This window comes from Zosterops lateralis, assembly GCF_965231275.1.
Source record: "Zosterops lateralis genome assembly, chromosome: 5".
Lineage (NCBI taxonomy): Eukaryota > Metazoa > Chordata > Aves > Passeriformes > Zosteropidae > Zosterops > Zosterops lateralis.
In genome coordinates, this window is record NC_139766.1 from 72,582,229 (window position 1) to 72,602,678 (window position 20,450).

At 41.6% G+C, this 20,450-nt stretch overlaps 1 protein-coding gene across 1 annotated transcript in view; it reads left to right on the forward strand.

Annotated features, from left to right (window-relative positions):
- BMP2K (BMP2 inducible kinase) overlaps positions 1-20,450 on the forward strand; it is a 136,662-nt gene that overhangs the window by 10,829 nt on the left and 105,383 nt on the right. The window lies entirely within an intron of this gene.

Here is a 20,450-nt window from a genome sequence, read left to right on the forward strand (position 1 = left end):
TGTGTTTATATCCTGCCTGGGCCAGCTGGGGCACTCCAGCATCACAGGTGGGTCATGCCCACGGAAACTCCAAACCTGTGAGATGCTGCTGTGCACTGAGTCACAGGTCAGTGGGTAAGCCCCTTTCCCTTCATGACCACAAAATTTCTTCTCATTAATAGAAAGCACTTTATTAAGTAATGACATGTAGAGTTGTCCTGCACTGAGCTGTGTGGAGTCTGTAGAGAGTTTGTAGTTTCTTGGGATAATTTTAATCTGTACTATGTCTCCCTTGTGACTTTCCACCACAGGTCAAAGGCATTTACTCTGTGATTTTCCATCTCTGTGTCTTTGGACTTCAATTTTATTTTTTTTCCATTCTAAGACATAATAGAAGTAGGAGCCAATAATCCTAGAAATTATAGGTACTAGGTCTCCTTGTCCTTATATTTATGTACATTAAAAAACCCCTTCATTACATGCTGAGATAACTTCAGCAGAAATACTTACAGTATTCTTTTGATTAATTCAAATCTAGCTTCATTGAAATAAGCAATAGTCCCATTAAGTCTCTGTAGTACCATTGAGAACACACAGAATATGTAAATATGATATGATGAGTTTCTTTGCCTAACCTAAGATGGATTTTGGTCTTCGACGATGAGTGCTTCTTCTGAAGCAAAAACCTCTTACTTATTTGCTGCTTTGAATTTGGGTAAAGGAAAATTCTAAAAGCTGCTGTAGAATCCTGCTTCTGAAATAAAGTGAGGTGCTTTTGCAAATTTAAATTTGACCCTGTAAAAAGAAGATTTCTTCTGATTATGATGAAAATAAATAAAACTGAAGATGGAATCATGAAGAAGGATTATTCAAAGTGTTCAACCATTTCTTTTAACAGTAGAGACAAATACCATAATACAGGTTGGCCTTATTTGTGTCAAACACTAAAGACTCCCATTACCATTCCTCTGCCAGGTAATTAGGAAGTCAAAGGAGAAAAGCATGGGGCCAGATATGAATGTAGGTTATTTTTCTCTGCCTGATTATGAAGGTCTCAGACTCCCATTACCATTCCTCTGCCCGCTAATTAGGAAGTCAAAGGAGAAAAGCATGGGACCAGATATGAATGTAGGTTATTTTTCTCTGCCTGATTATGAAGATCTCAGAGATTTACGTATGCTAGACTAAATTCCACTTACTATAACCATATCTATCGCTGTCCGTGGTTTATAAATGGCCTTGGAGCATATGATCTGAACAGTAGCTACTCCAGAAGCTATGGAATTAAGCACCTGGTTTTCTGTCACTTTATAGCTGGATTAACTAACAGATAAGCAGATAAACTAATTACAGCCCTTGCTTGTCAGATCTGAGGTCTGCCTGGGGATTGTCCTCTTCAACCATGGCAATCAGGTGTCTAGGAATGTGTAAGAAAAGATTAAGTGCCTTTGAGACTTATCCCTAGTAGTGTGAATCTGGTTTTATTTGCTGCCTTCTGATTATTTTACAGGATAAGAAGAAGTAGATATTGATCTTTATCCCTGATTTCCACTGACTTTATAATTCTGTAGGCCTTTACCGTGTCTCCAGGTCAATCTCTTTTTACCAAGTGCTGTCCTGCTGCCTGACAGCAGCACAGACTGGGTTGTTTGTTTCTAATTCTGGACTTTTTATTTTCTCTTCACACACTATTTCCATGCACAGAAAGCTCTTTACAGAAATGCAAGCTAGAGCATCAATGGAAAATTCTCCCGGCCTGCATACAAGGAGAAAATGGAAGGATGAATTGCATTGCCAAAGGACTGTGGCTTTTTTTTCAAAATAAATCCAAGAAACTGTTATTCTCCTTTAATTTCACTAATGATTTTCAGTATCTCAAAGAAAATGTTATTCTTTCTATGCTCTATATGCAACGAAGCTTTTATCCTTTGTCTTCTTTGTGCAAAACTTTCTGCTTGTTCGGTTTTAAGGAGACGTCATTTCTGCTTTCTTGGTCCAGACAGACCAAATGTTTGTGGCTCTGTGTGTTTCTACTCAAATATAAAGAAAGGGCTTAAGTGTTTTATGTTTATAAGAGACGACATAATTACAGCATAACAAATCTTGATATGGAGCAGTGGGAACAACTGAGTAGTGTTCTGGACGCTGTGCTTTGACTTGTAATTTAGGATGTAGGGAGCAGAGTGCTCAGGAGTGGCCTGCAAAAAAACTCAGAGTTGACAAAGATAAAATCTCTCTTGTGATTACAGAGAGAAGTCAGAAGAGATGAACTCTGAATGAAAAGGTCACATGTTTTACTGTAAACTGTGTGATTTGGGGCAAAGAGAGCAGCTGCTGTTCCAACTGATTTAAAAGGACCTTGTTTTGGAGACATGAGGCAGGTGAATTAAAAGCTGCTAGAATTCTAGTTCATCCACACTGACAGAAGAGAGCCATTGGTAAGCCTTAACTAAGAGTGTCATAAACGATATCTGGTAGCCTTCAGCTGTATGAACACTTTTTCTGTCATAAAAGTCATAAATGCAGTTATTGAGAAGCTTCAATTTTCTTGGCATGAGAGTGCCTTAACAGCTATCAAGCAATACGATTTCTGAATATTGATGCTTATCAGCAGTACACGACACACAGGAAGCAGAATGTCCTGTGTCCTGCTTTTGACACTGATGTGTGGTCCAACAGACCCTGTCCAAATCACATGGTAAACTGGTACATGCAGGATGTGCTACAGTAGGTATAAGATTTGGTAATTCCACTAATCAAGGCTTTCACATCAGTTATACTATAGAAAACAAAAGGCAGGAGTGAGGCTGAGGTATCCAAGTGAAAACACTGTAGTTTCTCAGATAATTATCTGTGTGCTCCTGCTCTTCTCTGACTTGAGTGCCCAGGAAATTTATGCTCGCATGAGCAGTAAGGAATTTCTTTCACCTGGGGGGCTCCTTGCAGTGCCCTGTCATCATTTCCTTCAATGATTGTTCATCAGTATCCTTAGTAATCCTGCCTCCTGCCTGGAATTTTACATTCAAACATGTAAAAAACGATTTAAAAATTGCTGAGCAGCTGAGTCGTTCCATGTGACCTGATGGGTTTTTTTGAAAGAGTGTTAGGTTTGACAGGAAAGGGTAGTCCTATTTTGCTTTAGATTTCCTTTAGGAAAACTATTCCTCTTAATTTCTTATGCTTCTGTGACCCTGTATGCAAAATCTCTTCATATTTTTGATCTGCAATAGGAAAATACCTCAACTTCTTTGTGGTTCTTTTTCCTGGCATTTGGGGTCTTTAGTGTCATCTGTGTTTTGGCAGTGAGATGGTCTCTACTGTGAACATTTCCTGAGGCAAGTTGGCTGATTTGAAAGGGTCAAATAGAGAATTAATTACAGTTACAAATGCCATAACTCTATGTTTCTGCCCTTCCCCTCCCCCCCCCCCCCCCCCATTCCTTACATAAATATCAACAAACTCCCCAATATTTTAAGTTTGCCAACTTTCACACTGGATGACTTTTACATGAAAAATATAGAACAAAGGGCTGCAATTAGAAATGTAACCATGAGATTCACTTTTAGTATCTCTTTTCTGATGAGCTTATGCAATGTCTGATCGGTCCTGTCCAAAAATATTAATTCTTTGTTTAGTTAATGTTTCTTGTTTAGTTAATTCTGCAAGCCTAACTTGTTTTGCTGAGTGCTCCATCTCAGGAGAGGCTCACTGAAATTTGTGTGGCTGCCTCCTCTCCTCTTCTGGAAACTGCTTGTGTTTGATATTTACCCTCATTTTAAAAAATGAAGCAGCATTTGTTCATTTTTACAAGTGCTGGGTGTGGAGTGGAAGGTCTTTGCCAAATCAGTCCTGCACTGGGCAGTTGTTACAAAGGTCACTATACAAATGGTTTAAGAAACGAGTATTAAGTAGTCATAAAATTGTACAGTCTTCTGAGTACGAGAGGCAGAGCTCTGCAGTACCACAGCACTACTTCCTCACAGCACAGGAGATGATGATCCCTATTCCTGTATTTTCCATGCAGCCCATGCTTCTTGCTGCAGAGAAGCACAGTTACAACATCTCTGCTAGTGAATGGTTTTTTCCACCTGCCCTGCTGGTGAAATCTCTGGTTCAGAGGCAGGAGAAGTGCTTTGGAGTTCTGTCTCGAGAGCATGTGGATGTGGTTGCCCCTGCTGCATAAGCAGCTGCTCCAGGAATACACAATTACATCACACACCTAAACCCATTGCTAGCACTTTTTTTTCTCTCTCCTGAATTTTCTGTTAGCCAGCTTGATTTGCCAGTGTTCATCCTGCTGGCTCTTCTGGGTCCTAGTGCTGTGCATTTAATACTCCATACTTGCAGTTGTACATCTAAAATTCACTAAAGGTGATGCTGAGCTTTGCTTCAGCAGTCCCTGAGCTTCCAGCAGAATTTTTCTGGTTGACTCAGAACTTGGTTCATATTTTTCAGCAGTTTGAAGGACTCCAGGATTGCAGTCCCTCCTTTCTGTGCCCTTTGGCAGATTCACAATACAACAAAAGGCATTTACTGATGGAGTTTGATGGAAAATATCTGTCTTTGTATATTCCTGGGTTTTCCCCATGTATGTAGTGACTGCATAGGAAATGAAATCATCTCCAGAAAGGGAAGTACTATTGGAGGAAAAAAAAGAAAAAAAGGAAGAAGAAGAAGAAATGGACAGGATGCTGCCTGAAACATTGTTAGGGTGTTCAGGCTACTCAGCATACAACGACTTTTTCAAAGAACAAAAGAGACCAGTTTAATTACATTAGTTGTGTTTTTAAGAAAAAAAACTAATTGCAGTAGGATTACTCAGGGACTTTCCAGTATTGCATCGGGTATCACCATGTATTGTCTTTCCTATTAGATAGATACCTTTTTTCATTAATCATCATATGTAACTGAAAACCTATTACAATACATAAACAAAAGAGTTACTCAGAAAAATATTTTATTCAGTGTGACAAAGCCAAGACTTCCAGGACTGAGCAGAAGGAGTAGTTGAGAATAGGGAAAGGACTGGAGAAGATACTTAGGAGCATCACTTGCTTATGCTTCCTCCCTAAATCCCCAGCCTCCTCTTTGCCTGCCTATATCCATCCCTTCAGCTGTCCCAAAAGTAGAAGACTGCATTCTAGGGTTTACCTCCCTGGGGGAGGAGGATAAAATAATGACAGCTTTTCCAAAGATACAGTATTTTCAAGAATTTAAGCCAAGCAGAATTAAGAACCCTATGGTACATTCCATGGGCATTGCAATTCTAATCACCCTCTTACTGGTGTAAATCGGGAATAAATTAAATCAGTGGAGACACATTTCAGCATTGGATATAGATCCAAAGAGAACAAGGTCTTGAACTCAGAGGCACTGAGACAGAGCAAAGCACAACAGCTATGAGGAGACAAAGAGGGTGCATTGGCCTCAAATTCCAACATTTACTTTTCCTTCTTGGGAGCACTGTGCTGGAAGGTAATGATTTTCAGGGAAATCAAACTGATTTTTCTTGTCATTGGATTTTCTGCTTCTTTCTTTCATTTCATGTTGTTTCATTCCTATATGAAATGGAAAACCTCAGAGAATAATTTACATTATATTGATCTGTTGGCAGTTCCTGCCATAGAGAACTTCCTTAAACTCCAGTGAATTTTGTAACACTGATCGTGAGTTTTCAGCAGGTTGAACAAATGCTTCAGGCATGACTTGTTTGCCTTCTAGCTTTCCTCACAGGTATGTAACAGCAATCCAGAATACTTGTGTGACAGGGAGAGTTTGAGAACTTGCACCTTGGATTTTCTTCAAGCACTCACAAGTAGCTCTTTAGATTTTTAAAGGCCTAGCGGTACAAAGACAGAATTCATACTTTTTTAAGCCTCCATAGATTGCCTGTAGAATTACAGCACCTTTGGAAAGCAACACTATATATGTATAAACTATCTCAGTTTTTATGAGAAATTTGAAATTTAAAATACCATTGTTCAGCAGTGTAAATATCTGCCTATTTATCTTGGTATTTATAGCTGAATCATATCTCCTCTGCACACTAATATCCTAATGCACTTGGGAGAAAAAGATGAAGCTAATCTTTAACTCTTAAAAAGAAAATGACTGGACAGTTTAAAGTAGTGATTTGTAATCACGTCCTACCCAGATCAATCTTCTTCATCAGAGGTAGATCCTATCTCTGTATGACTGACTTATGTCTCTGGGCCTGGTGTTTACTAAACCACCATCAGCCGAGATCTGAGATAGCTTGGACAGTCACAGTTAGAACTGCAAGTGTGTTTATACCTTTAGCAGTTCCTAAGGTGAGTTCTGAACTTCAAAAATTCCACTCTCCTTCTGCCATTCCCACCCTACCCTCTCTTCAGTGTTAGGCTTCAGTGTTTGCTATTCCTGAGCTTGGATTCTCTTTGCATTAAAGGCATAGTCTCCTCTTCGTTTGAGGAAAAGTATTTGTCATTTGGATTCAATAGAATGTGGAAATTACACTTGTATGTCTCTGTTTCTCCTACTTTCAGCACAGAGCTTATTTTCTCTCATAGGAGGTAATGTGCTTAGAACCCAGGCACTGACCCACTTTTATTTAGCATAAACAGGTGAGTTGCTGTTTGACTCAGAAGATCAGTCGATACCAAACTCAAACATCAGAATATTTAATGTAGACCATTGATATAAACCTACAGCAGGGAGTTTGGTTTTCCCCAGCATCTTTTTCCTGAAAGTCTGACAATACCTCTTTGTTAGGTCCAACCAGTTGAGGTATCCAATTCCAGTAGAGTTAATCAGGAAACTATCCATTATGAGCACAGGGCATGGAGCCGAATGTTTAATCACCCACAGAAAACCATATCCCTTCCCCATTCCTTTAAAGTGTAATAAACACCGGAGAGCTGGGAAACTAACACTCATTATGAGCTCTGATTCCAGCCACTGTTTTATTATTTTCATTTCCGAAGTGGCATGTGTGACTGCACGCCACCTGGCAGCCTTCCTTTCATAAGGTTCATCCCGTAAATCACGCATATTCTTCAGAGGACGTTTCTATTTCTCCTGCAAAACCCCCATGATTTCAGCAGCTTTAGAGGATAGAAACTCCTTGGCTAGTAAGATGTCCTCCAGAAGAGTTTCTTGTAGACTGTCAGAGAGTAAATATGAAATGCAAGACACCTAGGAGCATTTCTTCTTGGTTATACTACATGCTTCATTTACTTTTTGCCTTACATGAAGTTTTAAAAATTCTCTTCCAAGAAGATTTTCCCCATGTATTCTAGTTCTACTGTTCTACTTGAGGCATTTGGCCAAGTTCTGCTCCTCGAAATCCAGTAAGACTCTCAGAGCATGTTGACACAGCAGCTCCAACTCTTCTCCTACTGCACAGGAGCTTTATTGATACTCTTGTGTTGAGTGCACCTCTGGTGCTAATTGCACATGGAGTGTGATAAGTGACAAAAGTCTGCATGAGCGTAGCAGGCCTAGGAAGCTCCTACAGCTGGGACACAAACAGTTTTCAGGCAATAGTGTTTTAAGCAACCATTACCAGGTCTGCAGCAATGGTGGTGCACAATAATTAGTACATAAGGATTTGATTTCACTTTAGTGAGAGCATTGTGACAGTGGTTTTGATCAAAGAACAGTTACTAAACTACAGTTAGAACACAATTTCCTTCCAGCTAATGTTGCAAGATGAGCAGGATGTTCACTTGTTAACTTGAACGTCACTGTTCACCTTTCACACAAGTTCCTGAAGTACATCAGCGAGATGTGGGAAAGGGAATAGCTACAGATCACGCCTGAACTTGCAGCCTTTCTTATTATAAACTTTAAGTAATTAAGTTTCATTTTTAAGGTATAGAATTGGACAGGAGGCAGAAAATGAGTTCTGGAGTGCATCTGTGCAACCTCATTGAATTTTTTTGTCTTTTATGTCCACTTTCAAGATAGGGTCCATTTATCAACATTCAAAGCCCTGAAATACACACTCAGAATGAAAAAGCTGCTGTATTCTTTGTTGCTCTGGCATAAACAATCTTGTCATGATGGATAGTCAGATCCTGTCCAAGACTTTCTGTCACAGTAGAATTTTTCATCATGTACTTTCTGGATTGGGTGTTTTGTGATCTCTGTTTCCAAAGTTATGTGTCATGGTCTGAACTCATCCCAAGCACTCTGAAAGTAGTGCTGGTGATTCTGTATAAGCCACTGCATGTCCTATCCTTTTCACAGCCCATTCCAAAAGGAAATGCCAAATACCATGGTAATCATTTATCATGATTTCAAAAAGAAATTCCAGATGGAAAACATGTGTCTGGAGCAGAAGGCGTAAGAGCAAAGAAATTTGGTTTTTAAACACATTTTTTGAGTGCTTATGTGATTTTTTTTTTTTTGACAGTAAGAAACATAAACCAAGTGTCAGAAGTTCAGACAACTAGTTGCCTCCCTTTCTGAAGATACCAATAATCACATTTTATTCTTTAAGCATAATATTAGGAGAAGTTATGTTACACTGTTGTGAGCTCCTCGGAGTCCTCCTTTATTTGTTTGCCTTTATTTCTTCTCTGAATTAAAGATAGTTCCCATTCTACAGCTATTGTGTTGTTTTACTATGTTTTCAACAGATTAACCCAGAAAGGAATAGTGCTTCTCCTTAATATGCAGTCAAATGTATATCAAGGAGAAGCAGTCAGTGGAGGACTTTTGGGACTGACTTTGAGACCTGGGAATAGGATGGGCTGAGATTTCTGAGGTGCTTGTCATTACAGACAGGTTTCTTTCATTTCAATGCTGGTCGTTTTGCTTTTAGGGTGATTCTTCTTTTTTTGAGGAGGTCCATTTTGTAGTCAGACTCTAGGACACTGGTAGTGAAATAACTGATGAAAAGGTGCAAAGCTGCACTGCAAAGGTGGGAAGAAGAGGCCAGGACTGGAAAAGAAATAAAAACATCTAAGTGGCTTAGCCAAAACTGTATGTCTCAAGTAGTGTAACAGAAGAGCCTGGAAAATTATTTACTGTGATTCATTAGATGAAGCATCAGAGACACTGTATTAGCTGGCAGAAAACATTTGAAGGATTAGTGGCAATGGCTCTACAGCCTTTACGAATCAAGGCACTATGAATTTAAATTATACAACACAATGGAATTTCAAGGCATAATGCCATTTTTATCACAGAACTATTCTTACTAACATATAGGTCACTTCATTTTATGACAAGTTCAGTCATGTTTGCTCTTCCTACTAACAGCAATGGGTGTAAATTAAAGAACTGCTGGATATCTCCGAAGACATGCTGGATCCATGAACTTCAGCAGCAGTCAGTGAGGGTATGAAGCACTCAGTGCTGCTCAGGAAGCAGTCAGACCATCCCTACTGGGATGATTTCCAGTGCACATCTTCTATCCCAGCTGGAGCATTGCAGCTAGAGCATGGTGCTGCATGCAACTGTAATGGTACAGAGGGAGAACAAGAAGGCTGGAGGCACAGGAGCAGTTGCTGCCCAGGGGAATTGCAAAAGGCCAGTACATTGCACATGTGCTGTTTTTCAGGGCCTCATCCTCAAACCTGTGAACAAGCCATTGCTCATTTCAAACTGATTAATTGCTGGGATGTCCAAAAGGCCATTCTCATGTCATTCCTGTTCTTGGAGGCAGGAACTTGATAATGAGTTCCAGCAAGACAACCAAATCCTCCCCACATCCTGTCACTATGTCCTGGTATTGCTGTGTCATCCCGGGGCTCTGTGTGCAGCATCACCTCTGCACTGATGGCACGCACACAAGGACACTGTCATGCTGAAAGAGCTGTGGTGGTCCCTCTCTCAGCCAAGCAGGGCATCATCCTGCCCAGGAGCAGGAATTTTCTCTAAGGCTCGACCCAAGGATATGAAATCACTTTGAGATATGCCTATTTTCTAGCTAGTGTTACCCGGTATGGAATGTGATGATAACTTTCCACAGGCAAGTTAACAGTCTGGCCTTTCACATTTAAAGTTGTACCATTGAATAAATGGCCTGATTTTCCCATTTTTAATTACAGTTGGAGTTGTTGGGTATCTGGGAAAGCAATAATCAAGAGAAGTTCAGTATTTTACTTTCCAAGTGTGTCTGTGGAAGCATGAACCCATTAGAAATTTTCAGCCTTAGGGAAGTTCATTGTGAAAGAAAATTATAATGACTACCCAAGACAAGTTCAGTAAATAAATTATATATATTGCAGGTAGGTGATTTGGAAGAGGGATAGATTAAAAGAAAAGACAACCACATGCCTAAAGTGTTAACCTGGAACCACGGAGATTTCAATGCAGCTCTTGGCTTTGGAGCAGAGGTTTGTGACTCTGGGATAGTTGATTCAGCCAGGATTTGCCAAGTCCTCATCAAAGCTCTTACCAGAGCAAATTAATTACTGCTGAAGATGGAAGTTTTATTTCTTTGTGCCTGACTTCTCCTCAACACAATTACGTGGCTGGACAGATTGAAGGTACATGTCTCCCAGGAGATGGATTTGAGTTACTGAGAATAATTCCAGAATAATTTCTAGAGGTTCAGAAAAAGAAACACTAAAATATACACTATGGAGAAAACTTAGCAGCCTTAAGAAATTAATTATTAATATTTCAATATTTATATACATATATATGCATTTACAAAAAACAGGAGTAGAAGATTGCCATGGATTACATGGATTAAATCAAGAATTTGCACAATTCACAAACACAAGCAGTACAGATCTCAGGCAATATAAGTGATACTGGGTTTTCTTTCTTTCAAAAGTAGGGTTTGGGAGTTACCAAGCATACTTGGAAGTATGGATTTAGAAGAACTTTGAAAGAAACATCAACTTTATTCTGTATGTTTTGTGTGAAACAATACAAATTATGGGTACATTATCTTATCTGTAATGTTTCAGGCATTTTAACCCTTTAAAAAGAAATCGTGTAAATCTGTGATTCAGAAAAACAGTGTCTTGCTTTCTTCATTTCTGGGACAGATCTGCCTTATAATCCTTTGGAAAGGATTCAAGAAATATATTTCACCCTCAACACATTCCACAAACAAATAAACTATCACAGGAAAAAGGATTTGAGGGGGATTATCATTTCGCTCCACACCTTAGAGCCAGGAAATTCAGTCTCCAATGACACACTGGTTTCAGTGCAGCCCATTTTGTTTTGACAGAGGTGCCTGAAAGCAGAACTTCCTGCTTGAAGCTACACAGATATCAATCCTTTAATGAAGGATTTGCATGATTTATCTCTCTTCTGCATTATTTGACCTATTGTTGGGGATTGCACCCCCATCTTATTCATCCCACTGAAGTCACTGAGGTAATTTCCCTGTCTCACTTTCCTCTTCTGTAATCTGATAATTTTCCTCCCATCCCACACGCATTAACAAGATCCCTGAAGTAAAAACACGATCAAGACTTCCTGTTGGCATGTGATGCATTCCTTTCTTGTGGGCATTGTTTGTCATTCTTCAGGCTTCAAAGGTTTAGTGATTCTGTTTCAGAAGGTGTGAAAGAGGTGAATATAATAAGCATATGATCATTCAATGATCACGACAGTCCATGGGAATATTTCATTTCAAAAGGTTGAGGATGAAGCATTAGATGACCAGATACCAGTAAGAAGGGAATGGTATTGCAGGGTACCAATTGAGAATGTTGCTACTTACAGCAGAACTGAATTCACAGCATCCACTTGAAAGCATCTTTATGTGTCTCCCCTGCTCTTACATGAATCACAATATTTAAAATTTTCCACATTTATTTTCAATTGATTTTATATCTTCAGTGAGAGAGCACCCAAGAAATACTACCAGGAGTCAGTGCTCAAGTTTGTAGCAAGTGGGCAAATTCCAGCAGGTGGATATTGGGGCCTAGGAAGGACCAGCTGCTCCCTAAGGGACTGGGAGCCAAGCACCCGAACCCAGCAGCCTGGGCAGGCACCCCACTGCCCAGGCTCCTTCCCACAGAATCTGAGCAAGGAGATCCTGGAAGGCCCATAGAACACAGCCAGGATCAACTAAGAGCCTACATCACCAGGAAAGTTCAGGGCAATGAGGCAAGTCCCAGGTCAAGCCGGAAAATCAAGTTCCAGGTCAGGCACCCGGATCAGTACCATCCATGGCCAGGCAAACTCGAAGCTGAGACTGAGCCCAACACAAGCAGGCCTCCAACAAAGTTCAAAACCAAGAAAATTGCCAAAGCCCAAGCTGAAATGGGCTTCTGGACCCATCGGCTAGAGGGGATGCATGGAGAGGTCCCAGGAGTATGAAGATAAATTGCTAGAGGAGTTTGAGGGGTCATGAAAGGATTTAGCTGGAAATGCTGAAGGAGGAAAAGACTCAACGGACTTTCCTACTCCAGCTTCCTTCAGGTACAGACTGCAAACAAGTTTCAGCTTGTGATACCTTCTGTGACCTGTCTGCATGTCTGATTTCTTCTGAAATCTTCAGAACAGAAATAAAACTCAATCATTTCTGAACAGCAAAGTTAAAATACAGAAGTTTTCCTTCAAGTTACAGCACAGAAGAAAACCCTTTTCTGAATCTCCTGGCCTTCCATCTTTAAATGACAGCTGAGCTTTTAGAGAAATATCCCTGATTTTTTTTTTTATTGTCTCCAATACATGCCTCAATGTCAACAGGCCTTTACTACTTTCCTATGTGAGGTTCCTTGCTCAGTGTGAGACATGGAACAATTTTAAATCACATGTTCTTGCTCTAGGCTTGATTTTCTATCCCTTTGAAGTAGTGGCTGAAATTTTGTAGTGTGCTTCCCGGTCCATTTGTTGGCTGCAAATGCTTTTGGTCTTCCTGAAAACCTGGACGTGGTGTGATTTTCAGAGTGAACCTTCTCTTCTTTTTTGTAAGCCAGGTACATTTGAATCTCAGGTACTCAAAGTCATGTCAACAAGGAAAAACCCTTGTCCATGGATTTCACTATTCCTCAGGTTTTTAATATTAATACTTCAGTCACTAATGGGGAAGTTTTAGACTAAATTTATTCATGTTCCTAAGTGAGAGGTGTTACATAGAGGCAGCTCCTTACTATTAATAGGTACTGCACATTTTTTTCCTGGGAAATTGCTTTTACTACTACAGCAAAAAAAGGAAAAAGAAGTAGTTCCTCCTGTAATCACACACAATGAGATTACATGTTTTCCCACACATTTTGGTCTGGTATTTCTTTTTGAACAAGGTACGATACAATAGCAGGGCACATTGATAACAACAAGAAGTGTTGTCAGTGAAATGCATGAGACATGTATAAAAACATCAAAAATAAAATGATTGCATCTTGTAGAGGCTTTGAACTGCACATTTAAAAGTTTTCCCATTTATTTTCAAGTTCTGCCCCAACAGTGTCCAAACACGGACTTGAATTGTGTTCTTGAGGATTACTTTTTACAGAAATAGAACAAATTGATGCCCACGTGACTTTCAGAAATGATGACAAAGAGGTACTCATGATTTATTTTATGAGAAACAGATTAATTTCTGAAGTTACACTGGAAGTGACCTGCAGCAGCAAGTCCCTGCGTGCACGCACAAACCACCCAGGAAATAGCAAGCTGCTGACTGACTAACCAGACCTTTTCTCTTGAAGACAAGTGCTGCGTTGTGTTGTTAGTCTGTTTTGAGGTGTGTGCTTGTAACATTTTGCTGTGTCAGTTTCAGACACATCAGCCTGAACCCAGAAATTGTCAGGTTATCCTAATGGGTCATAACTGGTCAGAAGCTTAGTTTTTAATTCAGTAGCCAATGCAAACAGCGTCCAACAGGCAGGGAAAGCAGCAGCTGGGAAAAAAACCAGTATCTACACTTCCTGGAGATGACCCAATGCTGGTATGCCTCCCAATACCCGTATCTCAGACACTTTAGATCCAGTTGATAGGACCCCTGTTTATGTGATTGCAGTATTTGATGGGAGAGGACACTGTTTCCCATCTAGGAATTCATAAATCTGCAAGTGAAAAGGAAGGATATTTTCCTGTTCACAACAAGGGCAAAAGCAGCATCTTGTCCTTAGGACAGAATAGGCTACACTGGCCATGTCCATTTCTTGTTTTGTCCAGGGCAGCTGTACCTCCGTCCATCCTTTTCTGTTCTGCATAAAGAACAGAGTGACTGCATAAAGCGCAGCACAATAAAATATAACAACAGCGCTTCTTAGGGCGGGCTGGTTGCGAAGTTAAATTCTCCCCCGTGTATGTTTGAGCGAGGAGGTGTAGGACAGACCTGTGAGGCAGGGGTGTTCACGCTCGGAACACCTTTCTCCCGGGAACACCGAGGCTCATCCCGCAGGCACGGCGGGAGCGGTCCGGAGCCGCAGCGCGCCAGGCGGGTGAGCAGCACCCCCTCGTGTCTGCGAGGTACAGATAGCCCGACACCACAACCAAAATCTGCCCGTCAGGCTGGCCCCGGCATGCTCACAGAGCTCACTCCACCCGAGATATGTACGTACTTACCTACGAGAAGGTTTTGCTCTCATCTGGGAACCTCCTCTGGCATTTACTACTCAATGCACTTCATGTTTCTGCAATAACTTAAGACATAGCATTTTATGCCTGAAACGGCTTCCATTCCTGCACCTGGTAGAACCTGTGATCTCTGCACAGACCAGGGCAAGCACAACTTCCAGGTAACAATCCTAAAGACACTCTGCAGCGTTTCAGCTGATTGACCATCCTCTTGTTGGAGATGGGCTCTGTCACCCAGCATTCTGTGGTTTCCTGTGTGCTTTTTAAAAGCTAGGACAACATTATCTCAGAGGCTGAATCTGCATTCCCAGTGGTTCAGATTCTTCACTTGTAAGGACATGTGTCCTGGCTAGAATCAAGGTTTTGCCTATGGGGCTGAGAATGACAGTTTCAGACGGGTCAAATTACAAATTAGAAGCCACACCCTCCAAACAACTGCATAGGAAAGAATCTTTCCAGAATTTCAGCATCTCCTAAACAGATATTGACCTGTTTATATTGCCTTACACAGGCAGAGGCAGAGCTTGTAGTCCAAATCAGATAGTGGTTTGATATTCCACCGCGTTCCACGGGCCTCTCATCTGGATTTGTTTTTCCAAAGCACTTCTGTGCCAGAAGACATTCAGATGTCCTCAACAATCGAAACAGAATTTAGCCCCCTTAATTCCCATCAAGCCTAGCATAGTTTGGTAAACATGTGAGCCGAGCATGAAAGAGGGTTTGGCCCTTCAGATTAGAGACACTATTGTTTCTTCCAATGCCACTGAAATGCCACCCCCTCTGCCCTGGAGGGGACATATAAAAGCCACCATAAGCTCTAGGACCCTAAGAATTTGGGCCTTGAATGTCTGAATGAGAAGAAAAATGTGATCCATACAATCAGACACTTGGGAGAAGAATATGAATGTGATGCAGTAAGTATATAAATGAATTTATTCTTGGTAAAATGTGCTCAACGGCACAATGCTCCAAGGGGTTATTTGACACTGTAAGGGAAAAGCAGCATTATGGAAGGCCAGGAGTGACAGAGCAGGCAACTGCAGTGTCTGTGGGGTGATTTCCAGTGATTTCTAGTGAGAAGACTGAGCTGAGTTAAGGAGTGTCTGTGTCAGAGCATGAACTTTCTTAGAGACGAGTCACAATCGTCTCCACAACATATCCAGCTCAGGGCAGAACCTAAGTGAGTCAGCCTGGTCTGTTCTGCTTTGTACTTTTCCTTCCCAGTGCCCTCTGGGCTCATGTTTTCAAGACCAAATTAATAAATAAGTGCCATGCATGCTTCTAGATCATCTGCTCTAGTGTCTGTATCAATCTCTAATGCAGACATTACATAGTTCTCTCCATGAACAATTTTTCTAATGTAATGCTTCAGGGCTGTTGCTTGCCAATATTTACTACAGGAGCATTTTTTAGGTCTCAGATATGGCTGGTTTCACAGCTTCCTGGCAGTCTGAGGTATCAGTGGAGGAATTTGTGCTGAGCAGAAATCAACACAGAGAGCTGTGTGCCCTGCAGAGCCAGGGCACACAATGTGAAGAATGCCTGCAGTGCACAGGGGCTGTGAGCACAGGAGTGCGGGCTGCTCAGGCATCCTGCCACTGCCAGCATTCCCCAGTGCCTGCCAGCCTCTGGTCCCCTGTGCACAGTCAGAGCTAAAACAAGAGAGAGCTGTTCATTATTCTTTTATTGCACTGATTGTTACAAATGTAAGGATCACTGACACTTACTTCAGTGTGATTTGCTGCAGGGACAAACTGTCCTCTTGTCTGTTCAGGAGAAGCTTTGATGTGTGTAACATGTTTCAAACTGAAAATGTGTATTTATACCTAATCTAAATGGAAGTATCAGAAAAAAATTGACAGGTTATTTTGCAAGGATGTCCCAGATGTAGCAGCTGAGTCTGCCTTTCCAGGAATGATGGTAACCATTTCAGTTCAGGATTAAGATCCGAATCTTCCCCAGAAGTCTAGGAAGTGACTGGTCAGTTGAAGGGAGTTCTGGACAGGCATTTTTTTAAGAAATAGAAAACAGGAGACAGTCCACATGATGACTCACCTGCTTTAAGAAAAAATTGAAGAAAAGTCTTTGTAGATGGGAAAAGGGAGTCAGGGGCTACAGTCACATGGCCTCAACTGGTCATTTCAAAGGAGTGAGTGAGCATAAAAGGATCTTGTAAGGCATTGGTGGATGTTTGTTGTGTTGGGAAAGTCTTGATAGCGGCTGTCAAAAGAAAGAGAGACCAAGAATTTATATCTTGAAGACAGGATAATCCAGATATACAGCATGATTTACAGAAAAAAGAATCTGAGAAATTATGTTTTATGGACTTAAGAAAAATGTACATATGAAAACCTTGAGTGTGGCCAAGTCACATTTTCTAAGTGCTGTGCAAGGTGGCTGGGTGTGATGAGGTGGTGATTTAGTGATTCAGCTCCCGGCTGAGCTCTAATGAGAGTGACAAGCTGTATTACTGTAGCTCTTTGGGACAGGGCAAAGTTCTGCCTCTGGTTCTGCCCTCTATGTTATTTTGTAGCTCCAGGCAGTAAAAATCCTTGTGTGCCTCTATGAAGTCTTGTAGTATTAAATGGATGACTTCATGGGTGTGGATAAGCAACGACAGCCACGAGACATCACAAAAGCTGTTTCAGATGCTTAGGTCAGGCCTGCCCATCCAGTGGTGGCTCATGAGGATAATAACAGTGAGACGTGCAAACTGCTTTCCCTGGAGGCAAAGATCACTGTTTGCTAAGTTCCAGTTCTTGATGTGATATTTAAAACCATAGCCTTTAGTACGTGTGCTACTGCCAACTTCAGCTCTGCTTCTTTTCTATTCCTTAAAAATTTGTGGCCCTCAAATCCATCAAATGGTGTGTGGTGGGTCTAATGTTGTCTGAATGCCAAATGCACCCACTAGATTTATTCTGTTTCTGCTGTGAGATAAGAAGTAATAGGAGAGCAAAGCAGGCTTTAACTTTAAAGGGTATAAAGAAACCTTCTTTAAACAGAACTCAGTGTCTCATGTTGCTCTCCCCACGTGTCCCCAGCCCCTTTTCTGATTCGGGAGAGAACTGGTGTTCGCAAGTCTGTCTGTTGTCAAGCTTTATCAGTTAAAATAGTCTTTATAGAGCTCTGCAACGCCGAGAGGTCGGTCTCATCCAGGCTCTGAACAGAGAGATCGCCCGCCGTGTCCCTCGCTGTGGTTACGTGTTCTGTGCCGGCCCCGTAGCAGCCGTGCGGGCCGCGGGCTTTACTCAGCGCCTGCCTCCGTGCGGGATGCGAAACAAGAAAAGCCACTGCTGCTGCTGCTTTTGTCCTTCCGTCCGCAGCACAGCTGGCTAAAAAACTGGCTAAGCAGACAAAGTCCATGGCGAGTCGTGCCGAGGCCGTGATCCCGGCCGCCCAGTCCTGGCCATGGGGCCACTCCCGGCCCCGGCGGCTCCTCTCGGCGCTGGCCCCGGCTGTGACTGCTCCCGGTGCCGGTGTATCCCCACACGGACCGGAGGGCTGTGCCGGGGAGAGCCCAGCACCGCAGCAGAGCCCGGCCCGGCCCGAACTGACCTGCTCAAAGGCCGGGAGCTCAGAGAGCTTTTCCCGGGCTTTGTTTGACTCTAAACATGCGTGTTCGCAGAGGCGTATCCAGCTCCCCAATTGGTTTAACAGTATTCAATATTCAAACGAGCCCTGTCAGGCACGGAGGGCACTGCTAGAGGCTTCTTCTCCGCTCACTAAATGTCAATCAATGCAAAACCGGCACAGAGGGATTATCGCCTATGACCGGGCATGAGCCTTTGCGTGCACTGCGTATTTCATTATCTGAGCTAGTGTCTGTTACCCAGTTTCTGGTTTCTGTGCTTATCAGTTGTGCCTCTAGAACATGTCCTGGCACACCAGTATTGCTATTGGCGCTTGGGTGTGATGACAGGAAATAATCTTGCTAAGGAGTGGTAGGCTCTCTGCAGCCTAAATGCAGGTTTTAATTTCTTGGTTTGTTCCTATGATCATGCCACCCCTCTGGTAGCATTTGTAATTAGAATGAAAGAATCTATCACTTGTTTTTTAAGTTAAAGTCAGGGAGTTTCAGATGAGGCTCTCCTTTTGCATTAGAGTATTTAGCTCAGAAAATCCTGGAAGAATTTTCTGTCTTTGAAATTAATGAGTTATCTAGAAATAGATGTTTGCAAACAGGATTAGGGATTTTCCTTCTTATTGTAAAACAAAGGAATATTTTTGTGTTTATCAAAGTCCTTCCACTGAAGTGCAGCACGTGTGTGATGCTGCCATAGCAGTCTGCTTATTGTGATTGTCTACTGCAAAAATAGAACAGGAATCTCTGTTTTTCCCACTAGATGTTCTCTCCTATCTTTAGCAGTGTGTTTGTTAATGATTTGAGGCCAAGTTATGAAGTAGCTCAACTCCAACTTCCAATTACTTATTAACCTAAAATTACTCAGTTATTAATCGTGCAAGGAGCAGAAGTGTAATACAAGTCTCTAAAGACTCCAAGATCATCACATTCCCTGCCTGTTCTAAGGAAATTATCGTTACCCTTTCTTTCAAGAAGTGAAATAGTATTACCAAGTTGTGACTTGTTCATAGATTTCCAGGACATGCAAACTATGCTGATTATGAAAGACAAAAAAATAATTGTCTCTGCACATTGATTATTAAATTTCTATTAAAGAGATTGAAGCCTTCTGTTTCTTGGAGTTGACAGTAAAGTAGCTCCTGCTCTGTGGTCCTGAAGACCTGTTTCCCCATCCCATACCTGTTCCCAGCCTGACCAGTCCTACCCAAGTACTCATCAGGTAATTTTGTGTGACTCAGATGAGGTCAAAACTTGTCCATTGGTTGGAAGAGTTCAAAGGTGAGAGAAAAAATTAGAAACAAACCAGAGCCACGTTGCTCAGGCCAAGGTAAGGACCAACACACTTGGTTTTACTGGAAATGAGAACTTTAGGTTTTATTATAATTAGAGGCTTCATTGCTTTATTGTATTAATTTCTTTCTGACATCTTTGCATGAATCTAAGTACTTTAAGCATTGGGTTTTCAAAACTTGGTTATAAACCTTAAAAAAAAAAAAAAAAGAAAAAAGCTATCCCTAGAAACCTGAGGTTTTGAGGTTTTGTTTGTTTTTTCAGTTGAAAAGTTTAGGGTCAGGATGAAGCCTGATTTACCCCTGGGGGGGGGGGAGGGGGCGGGGAGGGGGGGGGGGGGATGGGAAACACATTTTGCTGTTGTAAGCCAGTAGTGTGGTCTTCACTCATAAAAATACTTGGGTACCTCCTGGTGCCCAACAGCTTCATGGTGTGAGTGTCCAGCAGGGTGGCAGACTTGTCAAAAAACAGATGTTCAATATTATCTTGGGTTAGAGATTTGAAGGGGTCAGGCTACTATTGCTCTCTGTTCCAGCTCTCTGCTCCCATCAGGCAGTGTGCTCAAGTATCTGAAGCTGAGACAGGAAAAATCAAACCTCTGGTTTTACAGCAATTGGGAAGCAATTGTGGATTTGTTCTCAACTGTCCTGGTTGAGATGGGCAGCTCCAGAGATGGAGCTTGGCATGAAGCTCCAAGCCTCAGCACGGAGCTTCTGTGCTGTTGTGAACTGAGTAAAAAAACCTTGCATGTTGCTTCCCTCCTGTTTTGAGTGATTCTCAATGTTGTAAATACCAATTAAATCCTTGTTCAATATTTTCAAGGTGCAAAGCCAGAAACTACAACACAAACTTTAATTCCAAATACCAGGTTTACTGTGGTGTGTCTTTGGCAGTGTGTCTGTCTCTGGAGAGAAGTATACCACAGGATAGGATGTGATCAGGAGTCAAATATTTGAGTATGTGAGTCTGTTCTGCCTCTCCCTAACATCAAATTATATCAGGCAAAAGTAACTTGATATAAATCAGTGCAATAAAATGGTTGTGAAGGCAAATTTAGGTTTGACATTTTTCATGCTCTTCTCCGTGGCCCAGTAACTTCTTGGTTTGGGGT